The 12850-nt window shown below is 43.1% G+C and overlaps 1 protein-coding gene across 1 annotated transcript in view; it reads right to left on the bottom strand.

Annotated features, from left to right (window-relative positions):
- The window catches only part of LOC135551546 (protein unc-13 homolog C-like), a 284691-nt gene extending 278271 nt beyond the window's left edge, over positions 1 to 6420 (bottom strand). Inside the window, exon 1 of the mRNA XM_064982756.1 lies at positions 5716 to 6420. The gene's annotated coding sequence lies outside the window, so the exon portion shown is untranslated. The remainder of the gene's footprint in view (positions 1 to 5715) is intronic.
- Positions 6421 to 12850: the final 6430 nt, after the last annotated feature.

Below are 12850 nucleotides of genomic sequence, written 5' to 3'. Positions count from 1 at the left end.
CCCCGTCTCAGGGCAACACCACGGTTCTGGTGATTGTGGATCGGTTCTCTATGTCCTGCCGTCTCCTCCCGTTGCCCGGTATCCCAACAGCCCTACAGACTGCGGAGGCATTATTCACCCACGTCTTCCGGCACTACGGGGTGCCGGAGGACATCGTTTCTGATCGGGGCCCCCAGTTCACATCCCGAGTATGGAGGGCGTTCATGGAACGTCTGAGGGTCTCGGTCAGCCTGACCTCCGGTTATCACCCCGAAAGTAATGGGCAGGTGGAGAGAGTAAACCAGGAGGTGGGTAGGTTTCTGCGGTCGTACTGCCAGGACCGGCCAGGGGAGTGGGCGAGATACATCCCCTGGGCTGAAATGGCCCAGAACTCACTACGCCACTCCTCTACTAATGTGTCCCCTTTCAGTGTGTGTTGGGGTACCAGCCGGTCCTGGCACCGTGGCATCCGAGCCAGACCGAGGCTCCTGCGGTGGAGGAATGGGTGCAGCGCTCCAAAGAGACCTGGAGGGCCGTCCAGGAATCCCTTCAGCAGGCTAGTGGATGGCAGAAAAGGAATGCTAACCGCCACCGCAGTGAGGCCCCCGTGTTTGTACCAGGGGACAGGGTCTGGCTCTCGACCCGAAACCTGCCCCTCCGCGTGCCCTGCCGGAAGCTTGGGCCGCAGTGTGTAGGGCCGTTCAAAGTCCTGAGGAGAATAAACGAGGTGTGTTACCGATTACAACTCCCTTCCTATTATCGTATTAACCCATCGTTTCATGTGTCTCTCCTCAGGCCGGTGGTAGCTGGTCCCCTGCAGGACAGTGAGGAGCCGGAGGTCCCTCCTCCCCCTCTGGACATCGAAGGGTCCCCGGCGTATACGATACGGGCCATTCTGGACTCGAGACGCCGGGTGAGGGGCCTGCAGTACCTCCTGGACTGGGAGGGGTACGGTCTGGAGGAGAGTTGCTGGGTACCCACCAGGGACATTTTGGATCCGTCAATGTTGAGGGATTTCCATCGCCTCCATCCGGATCGCCCTGCGCCTCGTCCTCCGGGTCGGCCTCGAGGCCGGTGTCGGCGCGCTGCGGGAGCCGCGCGTCAAGGGGGGGGGTACTGTCACGACTCCGACCGAAGGACACTCCCCTTCCCGTTCGGGTGGCGCTCGGCGGTCGTCGTGAGTTAATATAATAATAATATAAGTGAGTTAGGTAGTTAGTAGTAAGGCTTTACTAGTCAGCCGGCCCGTCTGGTTCCTTGTGCGGGATTAATTATTGTGACCGTCTGTTTGGTGTACTTGTGTGCAGGTCTATGGGTTTGTGTTTTCCCATTTTGTGGGTTTTTCTTGACAGTTTAAGTCCCCCTGTTTGGGGCATTTGTTTGTTCAGTACGCCCTGTGTTTTCATTGGGGTTGGCTTATGTTCGCCGTTTCTCTGTGCATTACAAGAGCACTCCCCTGAACTCTCTGCTTCCTGCGCCTGACTCCTCACCCACTACACTCAGACCGTTACATGTGTGCACTTGAGTGTGTGAGAGTTAGGCTTTTTGGAGGAGATTACGGAGTAGTTTGGTTCATCAGGCTGACCTCCAGTCTTCGCTTGGAGTTATTGAGGGATGATGATGTTTTGGCAATGTAAGAATTCCAGAGTATGGTACCTCTGTATCTGATAGAGAATTGACTATGTGAGGTGTGGCAGTGGGTAGGGTGAAGGTTATCACAGTGTCTTGTATTATATAGATGCATTTCAGAATGAACCTGGAAGAATCCATTGAAGGGTTTAGTTAAACTGTCTGGGAAGTACTTGTAGATGAAAGTGCATAATTGGCGTACATTAATGTTGTAAATAGACAAGATATTGAGTTTCTGTAACAAAGATATGAGTAAATGAAGTTATAGTATAGAGTTAGGAAGCAAGCCTGACCACTAATCTTTCTGATGATACCAACAGATTTCATCACTTTGCTGCAGACAAGTTGAATATGATCTTTCCAGGATAACTTTCATCAATTAGAGCTCAGAGGAATCTAGTGGATGTGACTTTCCATTTCATTCCCAACAATTAAGATTCTGGCAATTTATTTTTTATTTTTATTTTTACAATACAGCCCTTAGCTGTGGTATATTGGCCATACTGTACAACACATCCCCTCAGGCCTCATTGCATAAATCTAAACTATAAACTGTCTCTACTAATTTAACCTATATACTGTCTCTACTAATCTAACCTATATACTGTCTCTACTAATTTAACCTATATACTGTCTCTACTAATTTAACCTATATACTGTCTCTACTAATTTAACCTATATACTGTCTCTACTAATTTAACCTATATACTGTCTCTACTAATTTAACCTATATACTGTCTCTACTAATTTAACCTATATATTGTCTCTACTAATTTAACCTATATACTGTCTCTACTAATTTAACCTATATACTGTCTCTACTAATTTAACCTATATACTGTCTCTACTAATTTAACCTATATATTGTCTCTACTAATTTAACCTATATACTGTCTCTACTAATTCAACCTATATACTGTCTCTACTAATTTAACCTATATATTGTCTCTACTAATTTAACCTATATATTGTCTCTACTAATTTCACCTATATACTGTCTCTACTAATTTAACCTATATACTGTCTCTACTAATTTAACCTATATACTGTCTCTACTAATTTAACCTATATACTGTCTCTACTAATTTAACCTATATACTGTCTCTACTAATTTGACCTATACACTGTCTCTCCTAATTTAACCTACTATATACTGTCTCTACTAATTTAACCTATATACTGTCTCTACTAATTTAACCTATATACTGTCTCTACTAATTTGACCTATATACTGTCTCTCCTAATTTAACCTATATACTGTCACTACTAATTTAACCTATATACTGTCTCTACTAATTTAACCTACATACTGTCTCTACTAATTTAACCTATATACTGTCTCTACTAATTTAACCTATATACTGTCACTACTAATCTAACCTATATATTGTCTCTACTAATCTAACCTGTATACTGTCTCTACTAATCTAACCTGTATACTGTCTCTACTAATCTAACCTATATACTGTCTGTAGTAATCTAACCTATATACTGTCTGTAGTAATCTAACCTGTATACTGTCTCTAACAATCAAACCTGTATACTGTCTACTAATCTAATTTATATACTGTCTCTACTCATCTAACCTGTATACTGTCTGTAGTAATCTAACCTGTATACTGTCTCTACAAATCTAATTTATATACTGTCTCTACTCATCTAACCTGTATACTGTCTGTAGTAATCTAACCTGTATACTGTCTCTACAAATCTAATTTATATACTGTCTCTACTAATCTAACCTATATACTGTCTGTAGTAATCTAACCTGTATACTGTCTCTAACAATCTAACCTGTATACTGTCTACTAATCTAATTTATATACTGTCTCTACTCATCTAACCTGTATACTGTCTGTAGTAATCTAACCTGTATACTGTCTCTACTAATCTAATTTATATACTGTCTCTACTAATCGAACCTATATACTGTCTGTAGTAATCTAACCTGTATACTGTCTCTACTAATCTAATTTATATACTGTCTCTACTAATCAAACCTATATACTGTCTGTAGTAACCTAACTTGTATACTGTCTCTACTAATCTAATTTATATACTGTCTCTACTAATCGAACCTATATACTGTCTGTAGTAATCTAACCTGTATACTGTCTCTACTAATCTAATTTATATACTGTCTCTACTAATCGAACCTGTATACTGTCTGTAGTAATCTAACCTGTATACTGTCTCTACTAATCTAATTTATATACTGTCTCTACTAATCAAACCTATATACTGTCTGTAGTAACCTAACTTGTATACTGTCTCTACTAATCTAATTTATATACTGTCTCTACTAATCGAACCTATATACTGTCTGTAGTAATCTAACCTGTATACTGTCTCTACTAATCTAATTTATATACTGTCTCTACTAATCGAACCTGTATACTGTCTGTAGTAATCTAACCTGTATACTGTCTCTACTAATCTAATTTATATACTGTCTCTTCTAATCGAACCTATATACTGTCTGTAGTAACCTAACTTGTATACTGTCTCTACTAATCTAATTTATATACTGTCTCTACTAATCGAACCTATATACTGTCTGTAGTAATCTAACCTGTATACTGTCTCTACTAATCTAATTTATATACTGTCTCTACTAATCTAATTTATATACTGTCTCTACTAATCGAACCTGTATACTGTCTGTAGTAATCTAACCTATATACTGCTGTGGTAATCGAATCTATATATCGTTTCTACTAATCTAACCTATAAACAGTAATCTAGCCTATATAATGTCTATAGTAATATAACCTATATACTACATCTACTAATCTAACCTATACATTTTCTCTAGTAATCTAACCTATATACTGTCTCTGACAGTGTAGTCTATACTGTCTCTAGTAATTACATTTATATGCTTTACTATCTACCAGCTGCTAACCTAGATTACACTGGATTACCTCGAGACAGAATGCACTGAGGAACACTGCTATAATGTTCATGTAACGTTCACATAACCAAACCACGTTGAGATATCCAACCAAAACGTTGCCATAATGCTCAACCCACCAGACCCTCCCAGCTCTCTCTCTTCTCCCTCTCTCTCTTCTCCCTCTCTCTCTTCTCCCTCTCTCTCTCGCTTCTCTCTTCTCCCTCTCTCTCTTCTCCCTCTCTCTCTTCTCCCTCTCTCTCTCGCTTCTCTCTTCTCCCTCTCTCTCTTCTCCCTCTCTCTCGCTTCTCTCTTCTCCCTCTCTTTCTTCTCCCCCTCTCTCTCTTTTCCCTCTCTCTTCTCCCTCTCTCTCTTCTCCCTCTCTCTCGCTTCTCTCTTCTCCCTCTCTTTCTTCTCCCCCTCTCTCTCTTCTCCCTCTCTCTCTTCTCCCTCTCTCTCTTCTCCCTCTCTCTCTCTTTTCCCTCTCTCTTCTCCCTCTCTCTCTTTCTTCTCCCTCTCTCTCTTCTCCCTCTCTCTCTCTTCTCCCTCTCTCTCTCTTCTCCCTCTCGCTCTTTCTTCTCCCTCTTGCTCTTTCTTCTCCCTCTCGCTCTTTTCTCCCTCCCTCTTCCTCTCTCTTCTCTCTCTCCCTCTCTCTTCTCCCTCTCTCTCTCTTCTCCCTCTCTCTCTCTTCTCCATCCCTTTCTCTCAGCAGCCTATTTTTCTTAATGAATCAGAACATCTCCGTGCCTTTTGCCCAGCCTGACACACACAATATTTCATCTGATATTCCTAGTGTGAAACACACAGCAAGAGCAGCTCACATGTCTTCTCACTGATGCTGAAAATATAGCGTGTGAAATTGCAAACTGGAGAGAGGGAAAAACAGATGTGCGCTATCTGCAGATATTTGCCTCAGTATTTGTCTCAAAGAATAACTAGATTGAGAATCCTGATGAAATCAACATGCCATCTGACTGCATCCTCCACAGATATGTACAATTCTAGAATACCGGGTGATGATTCCATCATAGAACCATAAAAGTCCACATGAATGTGAGCCTGCGAGCCGCGAGAGGGAGGGGGAGGGGAGGAAGCAACAAGAAGGATACACTCTCAATTCAAACAGGCACATTCACATACATACCGTTGTATACACATATATACATACACACACGCCCACACACACTATAAACACATACATAATGCATAAATACCTGATTAGTAAATTCCTAGTGCAAGCCGATGCTATTCAGCGAGCAGAGCAGTGTCTGACTGCAACATCCAGTGTGAGATCATTTCCAGGGAGACTGTGGTTGGAGCAGAGAGATGAAGGGATGCGAGAGGAGAGGGAGAGAGAGATAGAGCGTCGGGTGAGCAGAGCAGCGGAGAGATGGAGCTAGCAGCTAATGTGTCTTTCCTCTGTGTGCAGGGAGGAGAGAAAGAGACACAGAGACACAGAGAGAGATCTGCCTGCTAAGCCCCAGCTCACAGCATCGTTTCCCTCTGACAGGCAGGCAACATCCACATTCCAGTCCTCATTCCCTCCGACTGTCCATTCGCCGAAGCCCGTGACTGACGCCTCAGCTCCACACACACATGGCTGACACACACCTCTCCTCCATGCCTCCGCCTGCAGCACCAGCAATCAGTCTATTCTTCTTTCCTCCCGCTCTCCTCTCGTTCTGATGTGGTAGACGGTAGATGGATGCTGTCTCGGCTCGTTTTTCTGCTGTCTGTGTGACCGACTTGGCTCCTCTCTCACACACACGTGCAAACACACACGCCCTAAGCACACAGTGCCTGGCCCAGGGGATCCAGCAGACAGAAAGGGGGAGGTGGTAAGGCTCCTGCCCAGATCTGGTATCTCCTGCTGGGCTGTTAGAGCCCATCAGATGGACCAGAGAGGAGATGAGGAAGCAGCAGTGTCTCTCTCCCTGCTCAAAGCACTTGGCTGACAGTAATGAGCTCATAGCCACGGCTCACATGTGACGACAGGAGAGAGAGAGAGAGAGAGAGAGAGAGAGAGAGAGAGAGAGAGAGAGAGAGAGAGAGAGAGAGAGAGAGAGAGAGAGAGAGAGAGAGAGAGAGAGAGAGAGAGAGAGAGAGAGAGAGAGAGAGAGAGAGAGAGAGAGAGAGAGAGAGAGAGAGAGAGAGAGAGAGAGAGAGAGAGAGAGAGAGAGAGAGAGAGAGAGAGAGAGAGAGAGAGAGAGAGAGAGAGAGAGAGAGAGAGAGAGAGAGAGAGAGAGAGAGAGAGAGAGAGAGAGAGAGAGAGAGAGAGAGAGAGAGAGAGAGAGAGAGAGAGGTGACCTGGGAACGAGGATGGGAAGAGGCTTTGTGTGTGTGTGTGATTACATTTTCAGTGAGCACCATAATTGGATAGCGAGTGTGTGCAAATTATTTTCTCCATCTATCCTCTCCTACCATCTTCTCCATCTATCCTCTCCTCCCATCTTCTCCATATATCCTCTCCTCTCCTCTCATCTTCTCCATATATCCTCTCCTCTCCTCCCATCTTCTCCATCTATCCTTTTCTCCCATTTTCTCCATATATCCTCTCCTCTCCTCCCATCTTCTCCATCTATCCTCTCCTCCCATCTTCTCCATATATCCTCTTCTCTCCTCCCATCTTCTCCACATATCCTCTCCTCTCATCTTCTCCATCTATCCTCCCCTCCCATCTTCTCCATATATCCTCTCCTCTCCTCCCATCTTCTCCATCTATCCTCTCCTCCCATCTTCTCCATATATCCTCTTCTCTCCTCCCATCTTCTCCACATATCCTCTCCTCTCATCTTCTCCATCTATCCTCCCCTCCCATCTTCTCCATATGTCCTCTCCTCTCCTCCCATCTTCTCCATCTATCCTCTCCTCCCATCTTCTCCATCTATCCTTTCCTCCCATCCTCTCCATATATCGTCTCCTCTCCTCCCATATATCCATATATCCTCTCCTCTCCTTCCATCTTCTCCATCTATCCTTTCCTCCCATTTTCTCTCCTCTCCTTCTATCTTCTCCATCTATCCTCTCCTCCCATCTTCTCCATCTATCCTCTCCTCCCATATATCCATATATCTTCTCCATCTATCCTTTCCTCCCATCTTCTCTCCTCTCCTTCTATCTTCTCCATCTATCCTCTCCTCCCATCTTCTCCATCTATCCTCTCCTCCCATATATCCATATATCTTCTCCATCTATCCTTTCCTCCCATCTTCTCCATATATCCTCTCCTCTCCTCCCATCTTCTCCATATATCCTCTCCTCTCCTCCCATCTTCTCCATCTATCCTTTCCTCCCATCTTCTCCATCTATCCTCTCCTCTCCTCCCATCTTCTCCATCTATCCTCTCCTCCCATCTTCTCCATATATCCTCTCCTCCCATCTTCTCCATCTATCCTCTCCTCTCCTCCCATCTTCTCCATCTATCCTTTCCTCCCATCTTCTCCATATATCCTCTCCTCTCCTCCCATCTTCTCCATCTATCCTCTCCTCCCATCTTCTCCATATATCCTCTCCTCTCATCTTCTCCATCTATCCTCTCCTCCCATCTTCTCCATCTATCCTCTCATCCCATCTTCTCCATATATCCTCTCCTCCCATCTTCTCATCCCATCTTCTCCATCTATCCTCTCCTCCCATCGTCTCCATCTATCCTCTCATCCCATCTTCTCCATATATCCTCTCCTCTCCTCCCATCTTCTCATCCCATCTTCTCCATATATCCTCTCCTCTCCTCCCATCTTCTCCATCTATCCTCTCCTCCCATCTTCTCCATCTATCCTCTCATCCCATCTTCTCCATATATCCTCTCCTCTCCTCCCATCTTCTCCTCCCATCTTCTCCATATATCCTCTCCTCTCCTCCCATCTTCTCCATCTATCCTCTCCTCCCAACTTCTCTATATATCCTCTCCTCCTCTCCCATCTTCTCATCCCATCTTCTCCATATATCCTCCTCTCCTCCCATCTTCTCCATCTATCCTCTCATCCTCTCTTCTCCTCCCATCCCCTCTTCTTTACTGCTCCCCCCACACACACAGCACACAGAGAACACACACACAGCACACACACACAGCACAGACAGCAGACATACATACATACAAGGACACATCATCCAATTATGGCGCTCACTGGACATTTCATCATACATGATCGCTAATTTGAAATACAAATGATTAAATTATGAATTATTATGATGTGTTAAACATGATTAAGATCATGAGATGCAGTTTAGAAATTCTACTCATTGGCAGATGAACATATTATTGGACATTATGATATTGGATTTTAAAATACAGACATTTGTGACGAACCATTTGCAAAACACATGGTGGTTTATTTTCAAATGTAATTGCTGTTCAGTAATACATGTTTAAATAAAATCAGACGAGCTCTGCTATAGTATTCACAAGGGCAACGCCTTGGAAGCACGTCTCTGATTCAACCCTGGTAAATCCTTGTGAGTCAGAGCTCAGTATAAAAGGGTGTGACACACTCCATAGGCTGCACAGAGAGCCACAATACCTCAGCCCCACCCACTTACCATCACTATAATCACACCCACTAACACTAGCATTACTACAGTCAGTCAGTCGCCCTCTCTGTCCATCCACCCCCCTTATCTCTCGCTCTCTCTCTTTCTCCATCCACCCCCCATATATCTCTCTCTCCATCCACCCCCCACATCTCTCTCTCTCTCTTTCTCTCTCCATCCACCCCCCATATCTCTCTCTCTCTCTTTGTCTCTCCATCCACCCCCCCATATCTCTCTCTCTTTCTCTCTCCATCCACCTCCCATATCTCTCTCTTTGTCTCTCCATCCACTCCCCCATCTCTCCCTCATTCTCTCTCCATCCACACCCCCATATCTCTCTCTCTCTTTATCCACCCCCCATATCTCTCTCTCATTCTCTCTCCATCCACCCCTCATATCTCTCTCTCTCGTTCTCTCTCCATCCACCCCCCATATCTCTCTCTCTCTATCTTTCTCTCCATCCACCCCTCATCTCTCTCTCTCTCTCTCACTCACCATCCACACCCCCATATCTCTCCCTCTCTCGTTCTCTCTCTCTCCATCCACCCCCATATCTCTCTCTCTCTTTCTCTCCATCCACCCTTCATCTCTCTCTCTCTCTCACTCACTCACTCACTCACCATCCACCCCCCATATCTCTCTCTCTTGTTCTCTCTCCATCCACCCCCCCATCTCTCTCTCTCTCTCTCTCTCTCTCTCCACCCCCCCATATCACTCTCTCTTTCTCTCTCCATCCACCCCCCATATCTCTCTCTTTCCCATATCTCTCTTTCTCTCTCCATCCACCCCCCATATCTCTCTCTTTCTCTCTCCATCCAACACCCCATATCTCTCTCTCTCTCTCTCCATCCACACCCCCATATCTCTCTCTCCATCCAACCCCCCATATCTCTCTCTCTCTCTCTCCATCCAACCCCCCATATATGGGAGAGGGGGAAAAGGGAGAAGGGTGGTGGCTCTGTACATGGCTACTGCTCACCACCTACTGGTCAGATCAGGAATAAAATAGAACAGTGCCAAAACCTAAAAAATGTGACATCAACAACACAGCCAACTCAATGTTATTTTTCTTCTAATAAGAGCCAATATACTTCCATTAGTTAGAGACATGCTCTGAAGAGAGTTAAGCCTTGGCCCATTCTTGCGTAACATGCGTATAGGTTTGGCAGCAGCAAACAGATATATTTAAATTAGGTATGAGTCAGTTAACTCACTGGAGACACAAGACAGAAGATCAACGTGTTAGATTATTAATCACAAAGTGATCTTCATCGTTACATAGAGGTTAAATAAACAAACATTATTAATCACAAAGTGATCTTCATCGTTACATAGAGGTTAAATAAACAAACATTATTAATCACAAAGTGATCTTGATCGTTAGAGGTTAAATAAACAAACATTATTAATCACAAAGTGATCTTTATCGTTACATAGAGGTTAAATAAACAAACATTATTAATCACAAAGTGATCTTTATCGTTAGAGGTTAAATAAACAAACATTATTAATCACAAAGTGATCTTTATCGTTACATAGAGGTTAAATAAACAAACATTATTAATCACAAAGTGATCTTTATAGTTACATAGAAGTTAAATAAACAAACATTACTAATCACAAAGTGATCTTTATAGTTACAGAGAGGTTAAATAAACAAACATTACTAATCACAAAGTGATCTTTATAGTTACAGAGAGGTTAAATAAACAAAAATTACTAATCACAAAGTGATCTTTATAGTTACAGAGAGGTTAAATAAACAAACATTACTAATCACAAAGTGATCTTTATAGTTACAGAGAGGTTAAATAAACAAACATTACTAATCACAAAGTGATCTTTATAGTTACAGAGAGGTTAAATAAACAAACATTACTAATCACAAAGTGATATTTATAGTTACAGAGAGGTTAAATAAACAAACATTACTAATCACAAAGTGATATTTATAGTTACAGAGAGGTTAAATAAACAAACACGATAAGTCATCTTTATCGTTACATAGTTAAATAAACAAACATTATTCATCACAAAGGAATCTTCATCGTTACGAAGAGGTTAAATAAACAAACATTATGAACCATATTTGACCTAAAACACAACAACCCAACAACAACACTAACCTCTCCTTCCAGAAGCCATGACTAGACTGATAAACACAACACTAACCTCTCCTTCCAGAAGCCATGACTAGACTGATAAACACAACACTAACCTCTCCTTCCAGAGGCCATGACTAGACTGATAAACACAACACCACTAACCTCTCCTTCCAGAAGCCATGACTAGACTGATAAACACAACACTAACCTCTCCTTCCAGAAGCCATAACTAGACTGATAAACACAACACTAACCTCTCCTTCCAGAAGCCATGACTAGACTGATAAACACAACACTAACCTCTCCTTCCAGAAGCCATGACTAGACTGATAAACACAACACTAACCTCTCCTTCCAGAAGCCATGACTAGACTGATAAACACAACACTAACCTCTCCTTCCAGAAGCCATGACTAGACTGATAAACACAACACTAACCTCTCCTTCCAGAAGCCATGACTAGACTGATAAACACAACACTAACCTCTCCTTCCAGAAGCCATGACTAGACTGATAAACACAACACTAACCTCTCCTTCCAGAAGCCATGACTAGACTGATAAACACAACACTAACCTCTCCTTCCAGAAGCCATGACTAGACTGATAAACACAACACTAACCTCTCCTTCCAGAAGCCATGACTAGACTGATAAACACCTCAACACTAACCTCTCCTTCCAAAAGCCATGACTAGACTGATAAACACAACACTAACCTCTCCTTCCAGAAGCCATGACTAGACTGATAAACACAACACTAACCTCTCCTTCCAGAAGCCATGACTAGACTGATAAACACAACACTAACCTCTCCTTCCAGAAGCCATGACTAGACTGATAAACACCTCAACACTAACCTCTCCTTCCAGAAGCCATGACTAGACTGATAAACACAACACTAACCTCTCCTTCCAGAAGCCATGACTAGACTGATAAACACAACACTAACCTCTCCTTCCAGAAGCCATGACTAGACTGATAAACACAACACTAACCTCTCCTTCCAGAAGCCATGACTAGACTGATAAACACCTCAACACTAACCTCTCCTTCCAGAAGCCATGACTAGACTGATAAACACAACACTAACCTCTCCTTCCAGAAGCCATGACTAGACTGATAAACACAACACTAACCTCTCCTTCCAGAAGCCATGACTAGACTGATAAACACAACACTAACCTCTCCTTCCAGAAGCCATGACTAGACTGATAAACACAACACTAACCTTTCCTTCCAGAAGCCATGACTAGACTGATAAACACCTCAACACTAACCTCTCCTTCCAGAAGCCATGACTAGACTGAAAAATCAAATCATGAAGTGAAAGGAAGACAAAACAACACAAACACAAAATCAATTAACTTGAGGTAGCCACCCAGAGGATGAAAATAAAAGTCCAAACTGGTTGCAATTAAGTCCATTTACAACCAGATTACAACCAAATCTTGTTATTATAATGAGGTCATTTAAACAATCTCTGCCCTCTGTGAACAGTTTCAGTGTGAGGGATTTCCTCCTCTTCTTCCGAAGAGGAGAGGCGAAAAGGATCAGAGGACCAATATGCGGCGTGGTAAGTGTCCATGGTTCTTTTTAATACGTAAAGGTACACATGAACAACTGACTACAAAAACAAGAAATGTGAAAAACCCCAAACAGTCCTATCTGGTGCAGAGACAGGAACAATCACCCACAAGCACACAGTTAAACCCA

This window comes from Oncorhynchus masou, chromosome 1 (genome assembly GCF_036934945.1).
Source record: "Oncorhynchus masou masou isolate Uvic2021 chromosome 1, UVic_Omas_1.1, whole genome shotgun sequence".
NCBI classification, from domain to species: domain Eukaryota; kingdom Metazoa; phylum Chordata; class Actinopteri; order Salmoniformes; family Salmonidae; genus Oncorhynchus; species Oncorhynchus masou.
Note: the sequence above shows the minus strand (reverse complement) of the source record. Positions and strands in the feature narration are given on the sequence as shown.